General features: G+C 42.5%; 1 protein-coding gene across 1 annotated transcript in view; it reads left to right on the forward strand.

Annotated features, from left to right (window-relative positions):
- ERGIC1 (endoplasmic reticulum-golgi intermediate compartment 1) overlaps nt 1-18,608 on the forward strand; it is a 65,743-nt gene that overhangs the window by 7,329 nt on the left and 39,806 nt on the right. The window lies entirely within an intron of this gene.

Consider the following 18,608-nt stretch of genomic DNA (forward strand, 5'->3'; position numbering starts at 1 on the left):
TAGATACTGAAAAAGTACAATATATTTGAATCCCTGCTAGATGCTCTGGGAGAGGGTGTGTCTTCTGCCCCTAAATCTTATGTATTAAGAATGGCTTTTGTCCTACAGAAATTGCTTTGGAGGAGGAGGAATTGTTGTGTGTGTATACAGCAGCGAATGCCATTGTCTACTCCCTCAAGTCAGGGTTCTGCTATTCTTAGCTCTTTTCAGCTTCATGCAAGTAGCAATCCCTTTCTGAGCCTCAGCTACTGATCCATGTTAAGGGAACCTTACTGTGTTCACCCACTTTGCAGAGCCGCGGCTGAACAGTTTTTCCTTGGAGTGGTTTTCTTGGCCTGGTCCAGCATGAGATGGTGAGCCTAGCAGTTGTCTAGGGGTTTCCCTTACTGATATGGAGAAATCTCTCTGTCATGCAGTAGGGTTTGGATTGGCCTGTGTGCTTTTGAGGGAAGCCTTATGAAGATGGAGCTATTTTCTTCACACAACCTCCTCTTTTCTTTTTTTCTTCTCTAGATGTTATATTTGTTCATGCTGTTTTGTACAAATCTCTGATTTGTGTGCTGTTCTAGTGCAGCTGGGACTTAAACCTTTGAGAAAGCAGCATCCACAAATAAAATTTACACGGTTCTGATGCTAAATTAATCTTACGAGATCTTGTTTCAGTGTGTTCAGCAGTACAAGGCAGCAACAGTCTTAATGTTTTGTGCTTCCTAGAAGCTGTGGGAAAGGCTATGGTACAAACTCTGTTTTTTCCATAGCTGTGTCCTGGTTTTGCTCAGAGTTGTGTGTAGGTAATTTCTTGGAAATAACAGTCCAAGCTGGAATTTTGTTAAGTGTCTGCTAGAGATCAGGACTTTGGGTTTGTGGGGAGGGCTGGGGAGTTGGCTTCTGGCACCAGTAGCACTGGCAATACTGGGAACCAGAAGCTGTGAGCAGTGAGCTGGAGGAACATGGCAGGAGGTAGAGGATCCCTGAGCTTGGCAGATCTCAAATTGGGAAAGGGAGAGATCTTCAGGACTGGTGGTCTCACAAAGGAGGGAATGGGTGAGGGACGGTGCTGGAGGGAGTGTCTGGGGGATGTGGTTGGTGGGAGGCACTGGGATGTGCTGGGAGCTGCAACATTAAGAACCTCTGAGCTTAAGGTGGATGAAGGCTCCGTGACAGGAAGGGTTATGGTCTACTTATGACATTCAAGTATCTGAACAATTTAGTTTGGGGAGCAGCCATATACGTTTAATCCTGTTCCCCATTCTCTCTGCCTTCATTCTGTCTTTCTGATCTCCAGAATATGTTATTACCACTCAGAAGTAGAATCGCCCTTGCTTACACTTTAGTGAAGGGCTGGATCCCTTTAAATACCAGTCCCCTTACTTGGACATTTTTTCTTCATGACAGCTTTCTCCTGTTTTGATGAAGCAGAGTGTAATTTGCTCACTTTATTAAAAATACATTTCTCTTCCATCCTTCATTTGGACACCTGCTTCACTGCCTAAAAAGAAATAAAATGCTTGCTGGCAAGACTCCACAATTGAGTATTTGAGATTGTAAATACTTTCCTTATCCTAATTACCTTTGAAATATGTTTGAGCCTAACATTTTATATGGAAAAGAATCATGGTGTACCACTTCTCCATTCTTCAGTGCCACCTGAAATAGTTTGCACTTTTGGTGTATTTCAGCAATGACAATTGCTGTGTATTGCTGAGCAATAGAGAACTAACTTCTTATGCACTGAAAGAAGAGCACAAAATTTAGAACATGGTTGACAAAAAGGTGTTATGCAGGACAGCACAATGGAGTCAGAGAGACTGGCAGAAGAGAGAAAACAGAACTAGCTCCTTTCTTGGAAAGAAATAAATTTAAATGGGAGCAGAATGTGTTCATTTTTTGTGCCCTCCTTCTCTGAGTGTTGTGGGGATTCATAGTCTTTTATCCTAGATATAAATGGGTTTGTTCTGTGGTTTTTTTCCCTATGCAGATCCTGTACCTGCGAAGTAACTAGCAGACCAGATGACATAATGCTGCAGAGGCTGATGCCTCCCATGTTCTCTCAGCCCCTTTCCCTAAATGTCCGGTTACCTAAAGGCTGGATTATGTAATTAAAGACAGTCCTCCTGGTTAACCTTGTTTTCTTTTTCTCAGCACTCCTTGTTTCAGAAACTTCCTCTGTTAGTTTCATTATGTTCTTGGAACTAGAATTAAGAGGGAGGAGCTGGCTGGCAAGGAAACCTATTCCTGCATTTCACTCCTGGGCTTAAAAGTGTGGAGAGTCAGCAGGTCAAAATATTATTTGGAGGATCATGCTTTGAAAACTGGTGTGATGTTGTGAGTGAAGAGTCAGTCATACAGAATTTGAAAATTGCAACGTTCACCTGCTTGCAATACAGATAAACTAGTTTAAGACCACATTAGCCCCTGCACCTCCTTGTCTGGCTCTTCGCATATCAGATCTTGCTCACAGTAGTTCAGGATTAAACAGTTTACAGTGTAATTTTGAAGCCTTGAGAGTTTGTCCATTAAAGCTCAACTTCTGCAGTATGTGTGTTAATACCCTATTGTGTGTAAACGGGGACTAGCTGATTACTTAATGATGTTTGTATATTATCTGTTGTTACGCAGGTGTTAATCTAATGAAATATGTTAATAAGTGCTTGGTATTTACAAGTATCGGCTTATTAATCTTGCTTTGAGTCTTTATTTGCATCTCGAACTCCCTTTCAGGGCCAAGCTTTGGTAGCTGTATATTTAGTGTTTCCTTTCTGTGTGAAACTTAGATTAACAGGATCACACATTTTATTTTCCACATGCTTGGAAGTTTGTGTCCCAGTTCACAAAACCATTCCTGATGAAGATTGTTCATGATCGGCATTGTGATTGTTGTTCAAGATGCACTCTAGGCACAACCCTGTTCTTGACCCAAGGCTTAGCTCTTACAGTATGCATCCAGTTTGTTTTCATAAGCACATCTTCCTGGAGCTTTCCTCGTACAGACCTTCAAAGAAGTTGGAACTTTGATCAGAAATCCTTCATATTTCTGCAGAGTTTTTCAATTGCTGATTTCAACATGCTTGATGAGAAGTGGGCAAATCTCACCAGGTGTCACTCTACAAAATGAAGACACTGAAGATCTAAGATTTAATTGATTGGAACAGAAATTACACAGTGAATCAGTGCTGGGAGCGGAACAGAATTCAGGTCTGTTGGCTCCCACTGCTGCATCCCATCTGCAGGATCACAGCATGGCTGTCCCAGAAGCTGTCCTGAGCTGCACTCTGCACTTTGTGTTCTCATCTGCTGTCAGACTGGAAACATAGAAATTTCGTTTAAACAAAGAATTAACAGTCGCAAAATGAACCACTCAGAGTCAGTAGTTCCTATTTTCTTCCCCTGCTGCTGACTTCTTGCCATTGTTTTCCCACTCTGTAAAACAGGGTGATAGTTACAATGTACTTTGGAAGAAGGGTTATTACTTTTTGTCTTGCTGGATTGTGTAGGAGCTAAGCGTTCCTGCAGAGTTGTCAAAGCACATGCTTGCCTTTGGATGGGAAGAAAAGCAGCATGATCTAAAGAAAGGATTTCAGAATGAAATCTGCAACTAATATTTCTCCATAAAAATAGAAAAATTAGTGCTTCCTATACATCTATAGAGGAAGGCGTTAGAATAAGGCACCTCTGCTTTCTTTGGACTGTTTTAGAATGAATTTACCTGTATGTAGAAATTCTTTCTTCATTAGATCTGTGGAACAAAGTTCTGGATTTTTGTCCAGAACAGGTACAGTGAGAACCACAGGAAGCTGAAAATGCATAGGGAGTTGCTGCTTTTTTAGAGTAAAGTAAGAGAGGTTTTACTTAAAAATACACGCTGTTCTTGATGTTTCCCCGATTAAAAACAAAACAAAATAACCCGTCTGACAGAGCTTCTACTTTCTAAGTCTTGTAATTTGATTTTAAAGATCTTTCCAGTGTCCCTGAGAGAAGGAGACCCTCCTGTGTTCTGACATTACTTTGGAGGGAACATGGCACTTCAGATAGCTTCCCTGTCTCTGTTGTTCAGAGATTTCCAGCTCTCTTATTCAGGGGTTGCACCTTTTCTCAAGGCCATGCTTTCCTATTTTAGGGACTTGCTCTGAACTGCTAGTGAGACCAGGTCTGACTTCTTTTTGTAGCAGCTTTTGAGCATCTTGGGTACATAATCCAGCCCACAAAATTGCTGAGTAGTGCCCTGTGTCATCTGTCCAGCCATCTGCTCGTTCCTCTTCTCTCTCCTGGGGGAGTCTGCAGGTGTCCAGCCCCTCTCTGGGTCACTAGACAGTAGGCAGTCTTGCCCCATTTGTCCCATTATAATTGTCCCAGATACTAGCTGTTTTGATTATTTGAAATATTCTTTGAATATTTCAAATAATCAAAATTTGAATATTATTTGAAATATTCTGTCATTAGGCACATGGAATGGAGTAACTGGTCTTTCAGGCCATCTCTGCATACCCAAGGAGTCAGCTTGCTATTACACTGTTGAAAAAAATCAATTTAACAAGTGAAGAGGTTAATCTTTTTTCTCTCTGGTCCTGGTCACAGTAGTTCTAGGTATGGTTTTAACAACTGTGAACAATAAAAGTCCCCCCAACAACTTCAAACAGGTGCCTGGGGTTTTATTTTTATTTTTTTAGTAGATGGTCTTTTGTTAATCAAAAGAGGACTATGTGTACAAACCTGACTCAGCTGTGGTGTTTCTTCTACTTTTACATTTCCCTCAGCTTGAACAGTTGCACTGAAAACTAAATTGGTGTTTTTAGATTTCTCCATTATACAAAAGTAACAGCTTTGATTTTAAAGATCTTACTGCGAGTGTCTGATGTGCTTCATAAGAAGGAACAAAGCCAGAAAGGTACACTTTGTGTTAGAGGTACCTGTCTGCGTTTGGTGGCATGAGGGTGTGTTTATAAGCCTGCTTGTTTTTATTTAGAGTTAAATGGCCTCTGAAGAGGTTAAAAGCTACTGCAGTGACTACCTACAGCTGAGTGCCTGATGGCTTGTGCTGTTCAGTTGGTGTGGTTGGCCTGCTCCTACTGCCCAGCATTCAAAGGCAGCTTTTGTTTATAAAGCAGGGATGAGTTGTCCCAAAGTCATTATTTGAGAGCAATGACCCAAGGAAACAGAGGAACAGTTGCTGCCTATTAAACAACTTTTTTTAAGCTCTTAGTTAAGTGATTTGATTTTTTTTGTTTAAAATCTTTTGTTCTAGTAGCATTGGAGTATTCTGTATGCTTTCCTAGTTGCTCTTAGTTTTTCTAGCACCTGGTAATCTTTTTTTTTGTTTGTTTTTAATGTCTGTCTCAAAGAAGCACCAAGAGATAAAGTCCTGGGGCAGCAATTTCTTCCCTTCTTAGACTAGTAGCTACAGCCTGAGATTCTGTTTTACTTCATATTTGTGTTGTGGAGTATGGGGAAGCAGATGGGGAGTGCCAGTTACTGGGTGTTTCAGTGGGTGCTTTCTGTAAGCCAGCTCTTTTGCCAAGTTGGCTCCTGAAACCTCTAAAACACTTTGGTGAACACAAACCCTGAGGTACCTTGAGCTGTTGGGAAGGCAGGCTTTCTCTTATGCACTTTGTACTTCTGATTCTTAAGCTTTGGTTAGGTGATGGACATCTCTTTGCCTGAGCAGTCAGCAGATTACAAAGATACAAATGCTCCTTGACATAAACCAGCATGCCTTTGGTGGGAAGGTTTCTCTAGAAATACCAGTGGGTACTCCTGGAAGGGTGTTAACCTTCTGCCATTAGTCTCCAGCCTGAATGATCTTGCTCTGACAACAGTCTCTCCATAGCTTCCTTTTGATTCCATGAATTCACATAGAAGATATCCAGTATGGCCTCTTTTTTTTTTTTTTTCTCTTTTTTTCCTCCCTTCTGCCTCCAAGCTACATTGATTTTGGGGGGCAGAAGGAAGCTTCTGAGACAGATGGGGTGACTAAATTCTGATCTCTCCTTTGTAACACTGACCTCTGCTAAAGTTTCCTGGAGAGAGAAAATGGAATCCATTTGTGCACAGTCGTGTCTCAATGTCAGATGGACCTAATCCAACTTACATTTATCATGACTGAGTTTCTTCCTGCTTCCCGTATCCTCCTTATAAATTATAAAGCATTTTATGCAAAGTGAATTGCTGGATTCTCAACTATAAGTGGTGTCTCTGCTAAGAGCCTCCGTAGCAGCAGGTAGTGAATGATTCATAGTCTGTAAATTCTTCTGTTGTCTCTAGGGATGCTTCATCCAGAGGTGGTAGCAGCAGTAATAAGTAATAAGAGGAAAGTAAGTTGTGTGGTAGCCCATACTGCAGACTGGTTGAAGACTCTTCAGAGCCATTGTTCCAGCTCATTTCATGTGCACTTAAACATGTTTCCTGAAGTGGGGTTGAGGTTGCTCATTCTCTTCTCCCCATTTCACACCAGCGTTGGTTTCCTGAACTGCTAATGCACCTCTTCTGTAATGAAACAACAAATTTAAAAATAGATACAGCTATACAAATCTTGTGGGAAGAGCTGGTCGTCTGTCTCTGCATCAGATCTATAGTTCCTGTGGGGAACTAAATAAAGGTGACTGAACCAACCATCTCTGAGTCATATGTCTGTAATACAGCAATATAACAGAAGTGATCGAGGAGGCAGATACAAAATGGTAAGAGGAAGAAAAAAAGTATGTAGAGTGACAAATCCCAAGGTTATATCCTTGTCTCCAGGGAAAATTAATCCTTCTCAAAGTTAAGGATGATTCGTCTCTTCAATGGTAGCTGAATAGACGTTGTTAGTTGGCTGGATTCACTGGTGTCTACATGAAGTAATAAAGAGTCTGGACTAATTCAGAAGGATGTAGCCTAAAATTTAATTTATTTATAATGTCTAAATGGTAGATACTCTCAAAGAAGAGAAGACACTAGATGTTTTCTAACCTATTATCAGACAGAACTGCCTCAAGATGACTTTTATGGAAGATGAAATGGATGCTGGCAAAGGTTTGACTGTCCAAGGTTTTGTTTGGCAGCTCTCCTCCTCTTTGCCTTCCACAGTGCATGTAGTTTTCATCAAAAGCAGTCTGGGGTTGCTGTTTTGAATGAACATATGTTCCTAGAAATGCACTGTGCAGCGGTTTTTCTATTCAGCTGAAAAAGAAACCCAGTATAATTAACAAATAGTGTTTTACCTTCTTTTGCCAAAAAGTACCTTTTGTTTTTCTTCCTCTTTTTGAGTTTCTTAAGATGTCTACTCTGCCTGGGATACCTCTGTGTTCTTATATTTCTTGAACATGGCAAGTACAGTGTGTAATGGTAGAAATTCCTCCATGTTACAACCCCATTTACTGGTGAGTGTGTAATGAATGGACTTTGTAAGGAACAGGCAAGCTCTTTGTTACATTAGTCGGGAACTGGCATGTGTGTGGAGAAATACTGACATCAAGCTGTCGTGGATTCTTGATATTTGAGGCCTGCAGCCATACTCTAATTCACTTTTCTTTGGTTTGCAAGAAGGACCTGACAAATGTAAAAAAACAGCAGCAATGTTGCACTTGAATAGATCTCCAGTTTGCAGGAGCTGTGCTACTTGCTGTTAAACTGAGTAAGGGCATTACCAGCACACAGGTAGAAGCACAAGGGGAAACAAGTTTTGAAAACTGCTTTAACCGGCTTGTATTCCTCTGTGCAGTGGCAAGGAAACATTTCTTGCATGAAATGATTCTTAAATGGCCAGCCTAATCTTGTTTCTCTTTGTAGAGCAGAGAGCTTGGCCTACAAATTCAGTGTTAGCTGGTGTGCCAGGTTTTAGAGCTTGCTTTCTTGGTGTATGAAAGGATCAGTGGCTTTAGCGTGATACAATCTTGCTTTTGAAAAGGTTCTGAAAAGACACGACTTACTCCTGCTTTCTGACTTACACAGCTATCTTGGGAGTGAATTAACCTGTACTGCAGATAATTAAATATTATGTGAGAAGAGAGAATCTCAACAGAAATCTGAATGATACAGCTCATATCGATGCCCCACAGCCTCCCACTGAAGTGCTGACTGCCACTGAAGACAGGGTTTATTACTTCTTTGCTCCTTTGTGCTGTGATTTTAACTTGAGATGATGTTTGACCAAGGGCTTTTGTTGATCCAGGTAGCCAACTCAGCTTGGGAAGGTATATTATTCCTCATTTCATCAGACAAGCAACCTGTCCCTCTGTGTATGTGTCAAAGGTGCCTTGCCTTTCCTTTTTTCAGTCTGCAGCCCCTCTGTTTTTCAGAGTAGTCGTGTTTCTCAAGAAGGAAGCAATTAGGGAAGGAGTTTTTGCTGACCCTAAAAGCCCTTTGGGACAACTCAGGCTGCAAGGCTTCACCAGTTGGCTTTTTTTTTATCTGGGTTTTCACCTGTATCTTGGAAACCCTACAGACATCTCCCCCATGGCTTTTTTCATCCCTTTGAGAGACGTTATGGTATCTGACAGATTATAATGGAGATGTTGCTCCCTTCTCATAATGAATGAGCACTTGTTCAGCACTGACTCTCCAAAATGCAGCATGTTGGAATATACTGGCTCTGCAGTTCTTCAAATTTCTTATTGCAGTAGCAACATAATCTTTACAGTGTTTTCAAAGTTAACTTTTTGTATCTGTACTCGATAATCCCCCTGTTGTCTAGTTCAGTCAAATCTGCTGTAAAATTTTCAGTTATGTGGTTAACTTAATAGTGAAGTTACTTTTCTGCTGTTAAAACATACCTGCAAGTCACTTCAAGTAGAATTACTTGTTAATGAAGCAAATTGGTTCAGTAGCACCAGGCCATCACTTCTTTCAAAGAGATCTCAAAGCTATTCATGTGTAATAAAATTAAGGTCATTGTTCACTGTGCACTAGACTCATTACTGATAGTGAGTAATGTCACCGGGAATTAGTGACCTCAACTTCAAATGTTGTATCTGCTGAAAAATAGATGCCACTTCTAAAAGCTGGTTAATATGCGAGGTAGAGAATCAAGCATTGTTTCAACACCCACATTCTTCTGTGTGAATCACAGCCATGGACCCTTGCTGAAAAGACAAGATCACATGATGTATTTACGCTACCATTGACCTGCTAAAGGTGGAATGTCAGCCATAATACTGATTTTTTTAATATAATCTTTGACATCAGAAATGTAATTTGCTGTAAAGAATGATCATGTGTCCTAACACCATCTCCTTTCAGTACGTGCTGCAGAAATGCCTATGATAGAGCCAGTATGCTTAAAATAAAAAAAAAAGCCTACCGTTTAAATATTCAGTTCTTCTGGGGAAAAACATAATCTGCCTGAAGAACAAAACCGTTTTTCCCCTGCCTGTTAGTGTTAAAGCTAAATTTCTGAAACATCTGAGGAGTGGAAAAGGATGAAAATTAATGTTTGCTGCTGACTTACGGAGCCTGAATTCTGTTCTGTAACCAAGTGCCACATGTGACTGTGTTGCACTTATGCTTGGCTTCTTGAATAACTGGAATCCAAAATACAATCTAAGAGCTGCAGAACAATCTTTCGCTTGCCCCTCTTAGTTAAATCAGTAAAAACAGACCTTGCAGGAGGGTTCATGAAAACATCCCACTGCTGCTCGCTCCATAGTTGTGTTTCATTGCTCCACAGGCAGAGCTAAAGCATCTGCTGTCTCTTTGTAGTGACTCCACACAATGAGTCAGTAGTACAGGGAGATTTATAAGCTGTGCTCTGAATGTCTGCCATAGGTGACATGGCCAGTGCATTGCTCCTTTGGTTGTCCCAGGCAGGGGTGAGCACAATTGAGGGTTAAAACAAGTGCTGTAAACTGAAGGAGGAATTAGTGTTCTTCCTTCTCCGATACAAACTCCTTTAGGTGTCAGAGTTTCCCTTTGCTACAAGACATTCAAAATCAACCACCATCTAGTTAGCTATACTTACAAATACTTTTTTAATCACCTCAAGTTCTTTGCTTCTTGCTCATGAAAAAGTTAACAGCATCTTACAGAGCTGTTACTGTACTGTTTTATTGAAGCTCTTTTCAGACTCCAAAGATGTCAGAGAGGATTTTTCTGTCCAGAGAGGTGGTAATCTTAGTGAATTAATGTATTTATTACTTCATTTCCTGAAGTATTTCAGATCCAGACTTGAAACTGTTCAGGTATATATAAAACACAGCCTGGCAGCTCCTGCTGAGGGAACGAGCTCATCCCCATTCTCAGGGCAGGCATTTGAAGTATCTATCTACTCTAGAAAAAAACCACAGTGTTTGGGTAGACATATTCTGCCCTCCCTGTCCCCATCTTGCGCTGTCAACCAGATAGGTTTGAAAGGAAAGTCAGGAATCAGCCCAGGGCTGATGTTGTGATGATGTCAACTTGCTTTGTTCTGATGGGTTTGACCTACCATTGCCTTTGTGTAGCCAGCCTTGTACATGAGCACTACTGCATCTGCCTGTGGCTTGTTAAACACTTTGGTGCTTTCTGTGGCTCTAGGAGATCCTGAAAAGTGAACACGAAGAGCGTATACTTGACTTGACTGACATGACAAGGGTAATGGTTTTAAACTAAAGGAAGGTAGATTTAGACAGGATATAAGGAGGAAATTTTTTTACAATGAGCATGGTGAAACACTGGAACAGGGTGCCCAGAGAGGTAGTGGAGGCCCCATCCCTAGAAACATTTAAGGTCAGATTGGACGGGGCTCTGAGCAACCTGATCTAAAGATGTCCATGCTTACCGCAGCAGGGTTGGACTAGGTGACCTCTAAAGGTCCCTTCCAGCCCAAACCATTCTGTGATTCTATTATATACTTCTATCTGAAGAAAAAAAATATTTGAATAGCAACAGCCCATATTAGTCTAGATATAGCTTTTGAAGTCCATCTAATACTTACTGGCACTTGAAATCTGCCATCCTTTTGTTCGGCTCCATTGGGGTGCCCCCATCTGCAATTATACCTTGCTGTCCACTTGTACAACTGCAATAAGATGAGACCAAACGTGTAATTTCTATGTTTCTGAGAAGACTGTTGTACACCGGTCCATCAGACAGTCGGAGTTCTGCCTCAGACCTCACTTAGTCATGCTAATGTTTGTGAATTCTCTGTTAGAACCTACTTAAGAATGATCCTTGTGCTGTGCTGCTTTACAGTGCTGTTTGACCAGCCTGTTGACATTCCTGTCAGGAGGTGAGAAAGTTTTTGGTTATGTCCTTTCAACACTGGATTGAGAAAAAAGTACTGTAGCATTCCCTGATGTTAGGTATGAATGCTGGTTCCTGCGAAATTCTGACATTGCTGAACAGCCTTTCTGTATTTCTTTGTTTGCAACCATGCTCTCCATTGAAAGAAAAGATAATAGATACACTAGATGTGTCAGGAAATTGCTTTGTTATTCTGATGACAACCTATTCAATCTTCTGGCCTTGTATTCTGGTATTGCAAGGTCCAGCCCTCCCTTTATAGAATCATAGAATCACTAAGGTTGGAAAAGACCTCTAGGATCATCAAGTCCAACCGTCAACCCAACACCACCGTGCCTCTGAAACCCTGTCCCCAAGTGCCACGACTACACGTGTTTTGAACACCTCCAGGGATGGTGACTCCACCACCTCTCTGGGCAGCCTGGTCCAGTGCCTGACCACTCTTCAAGCAAAGAAATTATTTCTAATATCCAATCTAAACCTCCCCTGATGCAGCTTGAGGCCATTTCCTCTTGCCCTATCACCTGTGACTTGGGAGAAGAGACCGACCCCCACCTCGCTACAACCTCCCTTCAGGTAGTTGTAGAGAGCGATAAGGCCTCCCCTCAGCCTCCTCTTCTCCAGGCTAAACAACCCCAGCTCCCTCAGCCGCTCGTCATGAGACTTGTTCTCCAGACCCTTCCCCAGATTCGTTGCCCTTCTCTGGACACGCTCCAGCACCTCAGTGTCCTCCTTCTCCTGAGGGGCCCAAAACTGAACACAGTATTTGAGGTGCGGCCTCACCAGTGCCGAGCACAGGGGCACGATCACTGCCCTACCCCTGCTGGCCACACTATGCCTGATGCAAGCCAGGACGCTGCTGGCCGCCATGGCCACCTGGGCACACTGCTAGCTCATGTTCAGCCGGCTGTCAACCAGCACCCCTGCGTCCCTCTCCGCCGGGCAGCTCTCCAGCCACTCTTCCCTAAGCCTGTGACATTGCATGGGGTTGTTGTGACCTAAGTGCAAGACCTGGCAGTTGGCCTTGTTAAACCTCATACAGTTGACCTTGGCCCATCAATCAAGCCTGTTCAGATCTCTCTGCAGAGCCTTCCTACCCTCAACCAGATCAACACTCCTGCCCAATTTAGTGTCATCTGCTAACTTAATGAGGGTGCACTCAGTCCCCTCATCCAGATAATTGATAAAGATATTAAACAAGACTGGCCCAAGCACTGAGCCCTGGGGAACCCTACTTGTGACCAGCCACCAACTGGATGTAGCTCTGTTCACCACAACTCTCTGGGCTTGGCCATCCAGCCATTTTTTCATCTAGCAAAGAGTACACCCATCCAAGCCATGAGCCGCCAGCTTCTCTAGGAGAATGCTGTGGGAGACAGTGTCAAAGGCTTTGCTAAAGTCCAGGTGGACAACATCCACAGCCTTTCCCTCATCTACCAGGTGGGTCACCTGGTCGTAGAAGGAGATCAGGTTGGTCAGGCAGGACCTGCCTTTCATGAACCCATGCTGGCTGGGCCTGATCTCCTGGTTGTCTCACACTTGGCTGGTGAGCTCACTCAAGATGAACCTCTCCATAACCTTCCCTGGTACCGAGGTCAGGCTGACTGGCCTGTAGTTACACGGATCTTCCTTCCAGCCCTTCTTGTAGATGGGCATCACATCAGCAAGCCTCCAGTCGTCTGAGACCTCCCCTGTTAACCAGGACTGCTGGCGATGGAGAGTGGCTTGGCAACCTCCTCCGCCAGCCATCTGGCCCATTAGACTTGTGAGTGTCCAGGTGACACAGCACATCATAAACTACTTCCTCCTGGATTATGGGGGGCGTTAGTTTTCTCTCTGTCCCTGTCTTCCAGCTCAGGGCACTGAATGCCCTGGGGGTAACTGGTCTGACTATTAAAGACTGAGGCAAAGAAGGCATTAAATACCTTGGCCTTTTCCTCATCCTTGGTGGCAATGTTCCTCCCCTCATCAAATAAATGATGGAGATTCTCCTTGGCTCTCTTTTTGTTTTTAATCTATTTGTAAAAACATTTTTGTTATCTCTTACAACAGTGGCCAGGTTGAGTTCTAGCTGGGCTTTTGCCTTTATAATTTTCCCTCTGCATGATCTAATGAGATCCCTGTACTCTTCTTGAGTTGCCTGCCCCTTCTTTCAAAAGTCATAGACTCTTCTTTTTTTCCTTAGTCCCAGCAAAAGCTCCCCATTCAGCCCAGTCAGACATTTTCCCCACCAGTTCATCTTATAGCACATGGGGACAGCCTGCTCCTGTGTCTTTAAGAATTCCTTCTTGAAGAATGCCCAGCCTTCCTGGACTCCTTTGCTCTTCAGGACTGTCTCCCAAGCGACTCTCCCAACCAGTGTCCTGAACAGGCCAAAGTCTGCCCTCCAGAAGTCTGTGGTAGTGGTTTTGCTGACCCCACTCTTTATTTCACCAAGAACTGAGAACTCTTATCATTTCATGGTCGCTAAGCCCAAGGCGGTCAGCAGGACCGCCACATCTCCCACCAGGCCGTCTCTGTTTGTAAACAGCAGGTCAAGCGAGGCACCTCCTCTGGTAGGCTCACTTCCCAGCTGTGCCAGGAAGTTATCTTTCACACACTCCAGGAGCCTCCTAGACTGTTTCCTCTCTGCTGTGTTGTATTTCCAGCAGACATCTGGTAAGTTGAAGACCCCCACGAGACCAAGGGCTAGCGATTTTGAGACTTCTGCTGCCCTCTTGGAGAACGCTTCATCTAGCTCTTCATCCTGGTTGGGTGGTCTATAACAGACTCTCAGCAGGGTATCTGCCTTGTTGGCCTTCTCCCTCACCCTTACCCATAAGCACCCAACCTTATTATCACAACTGAAACACTCCCTAACATACAGAGCCACCCCACTGCCTCTCCTTCCTTGCCTATCCCTTGTGAAGAGCTTACAGCCGTCCATTGCTGCACTCCAGTCATGAGTCATCCCACCGTGTTTCTATGATGGTGACAAAGTCCTAGCTATCCTGCTGCACAATGGCTTCCAGCTCCTCCTGTTTGTTGCCCATGCTGCATGCATTGGTGTAGATGCACTTGAGCCTGGCTATCAATTTCACCCCCAGCCCTGGCATACCACCTCTTGGCTCCTCTCTCGTGAACCTGGTTATATCCCCTTCCCCCTTCAAACCTAGCTTAAAGCCCTCTTGATGAGCCCTGCCAGCTCAGAGCGAGAGTCCTTTTCCCCCTTTGAGATAGCTAAACTCCATCTGCTGCCGGCAGGCCCGGTGCCATGTAAACCTCCCCATGATCAAAAAAACCAATTCCACCGATGGCATCAGCTTCTGAGCCATGTGTTAATCAGATGAGTTTTCCTGATCCTTTCAGTATTCTTCCCTGCCACTGACGGGATTGAGGATATGTATGACCTGGAGGAAGAGCTGTCCTAGCAAAAAGTTTGTTGTTTCCACTCTGCAGCTATGTCAGTTGATTGACTCAAAGATATTACTTTGCCTTACAAGTTTTGCCTTCCTGAGCAAAGGAAGAAAGTTGCCAAAAGCTAGATATAAATAACATGCTGGTCATCCTGTGGAAACTGTACATGCGTGTACTTTGTAAGCATAAAGTAATGTATCCCTTGTGTGAAAGCAGGGTAAACTGCTGCACAGTACTGCAGGTTGAGAGAGCTCACTTAGCAGGTACTGTGAGGCAGTGAACATGCTGTAAATCTACACCCTGGTTTCTCATGGTCATTTTGGATATGACTACAAGACTATCAAAGTCGATATTCACAGTACAGTACAGTGCGTCTTGCTGTGATATGAGCTGGCTGGTATAACCTTTCTGAACATCCAGTCTTCTTCCAGCATTAGTAATATCTTCCACTGCTTTGAATGTGCCAGTGTCAGAAATCTGTAAGGCAGCTTTTGCAATATATAGGTCACGAAGTTCCTCTCTGTTCCCGGGGTACAAATAATCTTCCAAGTGACCAATGTTTCAGGAACCTGGAGTCTTATTGGAATTTTTACTGCAGGTGTTTGCAGGAACATCTGACCTGAGGGCAAGTAAAACCTGTTCCCCTTTACCATGCATACAACTCCGTGGCCTCCTCCCTTATATGTTACAAATGTTCTGTGGTGTCTAATCCTCATTCTTTTTTCTTCCCAAGACGTGTAAGTGATCCCCTGAAGTTGCTTTGAGCTCTGACGTAGGCTTCGCCAGTGGCAAAAGGAGAAGGGTTCGTCTAGTGGAGTCCAGAAGTTAATCAGATTTTTAACCCTTAGGTCTGATAGGAGGTATGGCTTTCACAAAGCTCTGATTTCTTGGGGCTTAGGGTCTCCTGTTACAATAGCTCCTGTCAATTTCATGGATTTGTTTGAGAAGTTTACTTGATTTACTTATTTGTTAGAATTATATGTAATTAATGAGGCCTTCTTTAGGGTTCCATCCTCTACTTACTGCTGGGTTCTCATCTCTTCTGTCTCACAAATATACTTTTCAAGCTGCCATTAAATCCTATGCAATTTTTATCTTCTTTTAACTCAGAGTTTAAATCAGAGTTAACAAGATAGATCTGTTCCCTAGCCACACCAGCATCTTCATCAATCTCTTCAAAGTTTGATATCTTGCTATCCTTTTTGGCTTCCAACTTGCCCTTCTCTGAATGCATAAACCCAGGTATTGTTCTCACTGTCCTGGATCAGGCTAAATAAATTACTTTCTCAAGCTGTGGCCAGTAGCAGATGCTTTATAGGAAGATGCCTGGTACCCTGAAGAGTATTTTTCCTTTACTGAAGTGTAAACCCTCCTAATCCAGACCATGTATTTTCCAAGCAGATGAACATTCTGCCAGGATACACGAATGTACCCAGTCCTTTTTCTTTTGGTTTGGTAGTCCCTTAGACTTATTAGTATCACGTGTGAGTGAGCAAAAGCTAGCCAACATTGTTTGTCTCTTATTCCAAACCTGTATCATTCCATTACCTCCCTGTTAATGTTAATTGTTTTGATAATTTCAGCATCCTTCTGCAAGCTTAAATCCACCTCCCCTGCTTACCTTCCCTTCTGCTGCTTGAGTCAGGTTCTGGGTGTCATCTTTCCAGCTTCTGTATTCATCCTTAAGATCTCAGCTGAGCTTTCCTCCTTCCTCCCTACCATCCAGTCTGCTCTCGTTACCTCTTTTGTATACGTTGTCCATTCTTGATTCTGTGTTATTCCTTAGTGTCTGTCCTATCTAAAAATGTGTTCATTCTACAAAACAATGCTGTTAAAGCTTTATGCAGTTCTCCTCGGTTGTTCTGTACTCTTCTTTTATGTGCCTCTCAACAGTAAGTTCAAGGCTGGCGTGCTGTTTGCCTGATGTTCTTTGCCTAGCAAGCTGTGTATGCTCACTGTGCTCATATGTTAAGAGATCCTTAAAGGGCGTTATGGGCCTCCTGTGACAACTGTTGTGAACGTGCTGTACTGTGCTTGCAGGGAGGCTTGAGCCTGTAAGTGTAGACCCAAGAGTTCTCAAAACTCCAGGCAAATCATATCTGGAGACTTGCTTAAAGCACTTTTTAGATGTGTCATGGTAGTAGAAGAGAGAGGGAATGTAACAATTTGGTAGAAGAGATGGGAAGCAGAATAACACAGAGAGGGTGGACTGCCTTTTAAGTGCCTAAAGCCAGGCAATAAATGTGGCTGGAAGCCATTGATTGCTTTCTGTAGTGTCTTTGCCTAATCCTAGCTTAGTTATGCCATGTAAAACTTAATTTGTGGGGTTTGGGTGTTACGTGATTAAAATGGCAGTCTGAGAGGAGGGGACCCTGCCATGACATCCACTTTCCACTGAGTTATTTAAAAAAATAGATTTTTATTTTTCTAATCCTGTGATGGGTCATCATTTTAATACTAGTAAATATTTCTCATTGTAAGAACAAATTTCCTTTTATAGTATCCACATGCTGCTGTTTTTACTGAATCCAGCATAGAGCTATTTCCTATTTCTAATTGTTCACTCAAACTCAGCAGTTCTTGCGTGTTCATTTGCACTCCCTCTCTTTCTTTCTTTCTTTCTTTCTTTCTTTCTTTCTTTCTTTCTTTCTTTCTTTCTTTCTTTCTTTCTTTCTTTCTTTCTTTCTTTCTTTCTTTCTTTCTTTCTTTCTTTCTTTCTTTCTTTCTTTCTTTCTTTCTTTTCTTTCCTTTCTTTCCTTCCTTTCCTTCCTTCCTTTCTTTTCTTTCCTTCCTTTCCTTCCTTCCTTTCTTTTCTTTCTTTCTTTTCTTTCTTTTCTTTCTTTTCTTTCTTTTCTTTCTTTTCTTTTTCTTTCTTTTCTTTCTTTTCTTTCTTTTCTTTCTTTTCTTTCTTTTCTTTCTTTTCTTTCTTTTCTTTCTTTTCTTTCTTTCTCAGCTTTTTTAGCCTTGTTGATCTATTATTGTGACTTTGGCGAGACGACGCCAGCTTTCAGTGTTTAATGGGCTGTGAGCAGGAACGATCAACTACTTCCTCTGCCTGAGAGACCATGATGTCATCAGCTACTCTGGGTCGTTTTACCATCTGCTGCTGCTGTTGCTTTGGTGTATGTGGAAAGAATGTAAACACCACTTTCCAGATGTTCTCTGGGCAGCTGGAGAGCCATAAATGGACTGTTTGGTTCAGGAATATTACTAATCTGTTTGGGAGATGGCAGTGAATAGAGTCATAAAAACATATCGCTCCAATGCATATCCTGTGCAGCATGCTCTGTCAAGTGTCTCACAGTGGGTTGTTGGAACAGTTAAGTGATTACGTAGCATATTCAGGACTTGAGCTGGGCAGGTGAACTCTCTTTATACACACTCTCCTTCCCTCTCCTACCCTTCCTTCCTCCAGCTTCAACTCCTGAATGAAACACAGCAACAATGTCCTTCTAATCTCAAGCAAGGCAAATGCTGTTTTATTCACCCAGAGTGCTTCCAAGTTGTGAGTGATCTCAACAGATGAAGAGCGAAGAAAAGAAAGATGATCTAGTTTTTAAACTCTCAGTGTAATATTTGGTGTTTGCTAATATTTACTTCTGAATAACCATGGGGGTATTTCATCTTGGTGCAGTATAGAATAGGAATTTGGAAGCCGGTATCTCTCATGCCTCTCCAGGGCTGGAAAAACCATCAAATCTCACCCACTCATGGTATATATAAAAAAAATCCATTTGGGGGGAGAACCAGTCACTTCCTTCTTTAGGGTGTGTGTATGTTTTTAATGCATTAATTTTTATTGAGTGGTGGAAGAACTGATGTCAGAACTGCATTACAGCTGGACATGCAGGAACACAAGGTTGTAGGAAATAATACAGCTAACATCATAAGGGCAGTGAAAGTTTAACCATGGAGAGTTTAAAATAGCAGAGCTGAGCCATATGGATATTAAAAGATATGACTGAATCAAAACAACAGTCTAATATTAAACTAGATTTTGCTGAGGGAGTAGCAAACTT

Source organism: Phalacrocorax aristotelis, chromosome 8 (assembly GCF_949628215.1).
Source record: "Phalacrocorax aristotelis chromosome 8, bGulAri2.1, whole genome shotgun sequence".
Taxonomy (NCBI): Eukaryota; Metazoa; Chordata; class Aves; order Suliformes; family Phalacrocoracidae; genus Phalacrocorax; species Phalacrocorax aristotelis.